Consider the following 4,019-nt stretch of genomic DNA (forward strand, 5'->3'; position numbering starts at 1 on the left):
CTGTGAAAGGTAATGAATGATCATTGCTGTTGTAAGCCATTAACCTTGAAGTGATTTGATAGGCAGCATAAGACAGTGAAAGGTAGTTATGATTTTCCTTAGAAAGATATACATATATACATATATGTATATGTATGTATGTATAAATTTTTGGTTTGAATTCTTTCCTTACCAAATAAAATGTTTGACATTAGATAAATTACAAAATTTCTCTAAGCTATAATTTCATTTATAAAATGAGTGGATAATAGTAATATGTATTATTAATATGGGAATATTAGGAAGTTCACATAAAATAATATACATATACAATGTTTAACTCTTGTTCAGTGCATTGTAAGTGTTCAATGAATGTATCATTTTATTTTGTATTTGTTCTCAGATTAAACATTTCACATTTACAAGCATATTGCCTTGATCTGGTTGAAATGATTTTACATGAATTAAAATTCTGAAAAAATATATACTATAGTTCATTTAATTTAAAATAAAAAATAGAGAGGGGAGTTAAGATGGCAGACGAGTAGGAGGATGTGGAGTTCATCTCTCTCCACAGATGCATCAGGAACACATCTATAGATGCAACAGTTCTTACAGAACACCAGCTGAACAGTAGCAGAAGATTTTGGACACCAGAAAGGACTATAAAAATCCCTGCATAACTGGGTAGGATGATAAAAAGAAGGGAGAAGGAGGAGGGGAGGAAGCAGGATGGGACCTTCACCCTGTGGCGGGGGAGCTGAAGCAGAGGAGAGATTCCTGAATTTGGGGAAACCTGATCTCTGATGGGGAAAACCCCTCTTTGATGGCAAAATAGATTGGGGCAGAAGGGAAGCATTTGAGACTGTCAGAAGAGGGTGAAGTGGCCGATCTGTGGCAGACAGGACAGAGTGAGAAATACACAGACAATCCATACCATGACTCTATGTGCCCTGGATTGGGATGTGTGTTCATAGGTGTGCAAGGGGGCTGGGTGCTGGAGCGTGGGGATTGGAGAACAGGCCTGGACTGAGAACGGCTGTTGGTTGTGGGGACACGGACTGAAGGGACGGGAGGGAGGAAATCCACAGCAGGGAATGCCGACGAAAGAAGACTGGACTGCCATGGAAGCGGAGCACTACTGCTGAGCCACATGCAGGGGAAGGAGCCACCTCTCTCTCCACACACTGGCGCCTGCCAATGGACAATAAATGAAGCCCCCTCAGGGCTGACCCTCACGCGCCAGCTGCAGGGCAATAAAAAAAGCCCCCTAGGGACTTCCCTGGTGGCGCAGTGGTTAAGAATCTGCCTGCCAATGCAAGGGACACGGGTTTGAGCCCTGGTCTGGGAAGATCCCACATGCCGAATGGCAACTAAGCTCGTGTGCCACTACTACTGAGCCTGCACTCTAGAGCCTGCAAACCACAACTACTGAGCCCACGTGCCACAAATACTGAAGCCCGTGTGCCTAGCGCCAATGCTCTGAAACAAGAGAAGCCACCGCAATGAGAAGCCTGTGCATTGCAATGAAGAGTAACCCCCGCTCATTGCAACTAGACAAAGCCTACACACAGCAACAAAGACCCAATGCAGCCAAAAATAAATTAAAAAAAAAAAAGGCACTGCAGGGCTGGCCCTTGTGCACCTGCTGCTGGGCACCAGAAGAGGCCCTCACTAGGGCCATATCTCTTGTGTCCTTGGCCAATGGCTTCCCTACATATTTGGTGCTGCTGGGGCTCCCATAATCCAAGCATTCAGACCACATCCATGTCCTGTCCTCATTGGGCCAGACCCAAGAGCTCCAAGGCAGGCTCAGCACCAGACTCCTGTGGGTGGACCATATGCAGAGGTGGGGATAAAACCAAAGCTAAGCCCCAGGGAAAGGGTGACTAAGGAAGAAGATTGAGAATCTTTTCATTGGCTGTACAAGCTGCAGATTAAATTCCCATGAACAGCTAGGTAGACCTTGCATATATGGTATATCTGAGTAGACAATGATTGTTCCGATAAATGAAAACAGTCTAGCTCTGGCAGCTGTGGGCTTTGGGGGCAAGCAAACATAGGAATTAGGCCAGATCAGAGTCTGATTGGTCCCCACAGGGCCCACAGCATGTCCAGAGACCAGCCCAGAGGCAGAGGAGGGTGGCATGGGGAGGCGGAGTTGGGCTGTGGCTCATGGTGTGTGCAAGGACACTTACAGCTGAGACCCCAGGAAAACATAGTTATCACTATTAATTTTATCATGTTTAGATTCATTCTGTTGCTGCTTCTGGCTTTTTTTCTTTCTTTCTTTCTTTTTTGTTTGTTTGCTTGTTGTTGTTTTAGTAATTTTTTTTTTTTTATTTAGTCTTTTGGAATCTTTGTGTTTTATAACATAATTTTTATTTTATTTTATTTTTTATATTTCCATTTCTACTTTGCTTTTCTGTTGTCCTGTGTTTTTTTCCCATTTTATTTTATTATTATTTAAATCATTTTTATAGGTTTGTTCTGTTTCCTTGCTTTATTCTTCAGTTGGCACACTGCTTTGGTTTTGTTTTTAGGATTAGACATTTTTGTTGGTTTGTATCCTAATTCTTTGATTTCGTTTCTGATTTCTTCTATTTGTTGGTTGTTCTCTTGCTTTTTGTTTTATTTGGTTCTGTTTTTGTTTCTTTTGCATGTGAGTGTGTTTCCTTGCTTCTGCTTTTGATGTTTGATTTTGTTTTTACCATTTCTCTGGGGTTTTGTTTGCTTTTTTAAATTTAATATATTTTTAATTTTTTTTAATATTTCTATTTCCATGCTGCTTTTCTTTTCTTCCATCTTCTTTCCCCTTTCTCTTTTTCTCTTTTTTTAAAATCATTTTTGTCAGTTTGTTTTGTTTCTTTGCTTCATTCTTCACTTGGCACTCTGCATTGGTTTTGTTTTTTAGTTCTATGTTTTTGTCAGTTTTCTTTTTAATTGTTGGATTTTGTTCTTGGGTTCTTTTGTTTGTCAGGTTGTTCTCTTGCTTTTTGTTTTATTTGGATCTGTTTTTGTTTCTTTTGTGTGTGTGCATGTTTCCTTTTTTCTGTTTTTGTTTGTTTGATTTTACTTTTTACCATTTGTCTGGGGTTTTGTTAGTCTTATTATTATTTTTTAATCCCCTTTATTGATAGGATGAGTGACTTGTGGGGTCTTGGTTCCTTGACTGGAAGTCAGGCCTGAAGCTCTGCGGTGGGAGCATCGAGTCCAGGACACTGGACCACTATAGAATTCCTGGCCCCAGGGAAGATTAATCACTGAGAGCTCTCATGGAGGCCTCTATCTGAATACAAGATCCAGCTCCACCCAACTGCCAGCAGCTCCCAGCGATGCACACCTCACACTGAACAATAAACAAGCCAGGGACACAAATCCACCCATTAGCACTCAAATTACCTAAAGTCATACTTAACTCACAGACACCCCAAAACACACCATCTGAAACAACCATGGTCAGCAGAGGGAAAAGACTCAGCTCCACCCACCAGAATGCAGGCACCAGTCCCTCCCATCAGGAAGCCTATGCAACCCACTGGACCAACCTCACCACTGGGGGGAGAGAATAGAAGCAACAGCAACTACGACCCTGCAGCCTAGGGAAAGGAGACCTCAAATACTGTAAATTAGACAAAAATGAGAAGACAGAGAAATATCTTGCAGGCAAAGGAGCAAGATAAAAACACACAAAACCAAATAAATGAAGACGAAATAGGCACATTACCTGAAAAAGAAATCAGAGTAATGATACTCAAGATGATCCAAAATCTTGGAAACAGAATAGAGAAAATACAAGAAACGTTTAACAAGGACCTAGAAGAACTAAAGGACAAACAAACAGTAATGAACAACACAATAATTGAAATTAAAAATACTCTAGGAAGAATCAATAGCAGAAACACTGTGGCAGAAGAATGGATAAGTGAGCTGGAAGATAGAATGGTGGAAATAACTGCTGTAGAGCAGAATAAAGAAAAAAGAATGAAAAGAATGGAGGACAGTCTCAGAGACCTCTGGGACAACATTAAGCACACCAA

Source organism: Balaenoptera musculus, chromosome 13 (genome assembly GCF_009873245.2).
Source record: "Balaenoptera musculus isolate JJ_BM4_2016_0621 chromosome 13, mBalMus1.pri.v3, whole genome shotgun sequence".
NCBI lineage: Eukaryota > Metazoa > Chordata > Mammalia > Artiodactyla > Balaenopteridae > Balaenoptera > Balaenoptera musculus.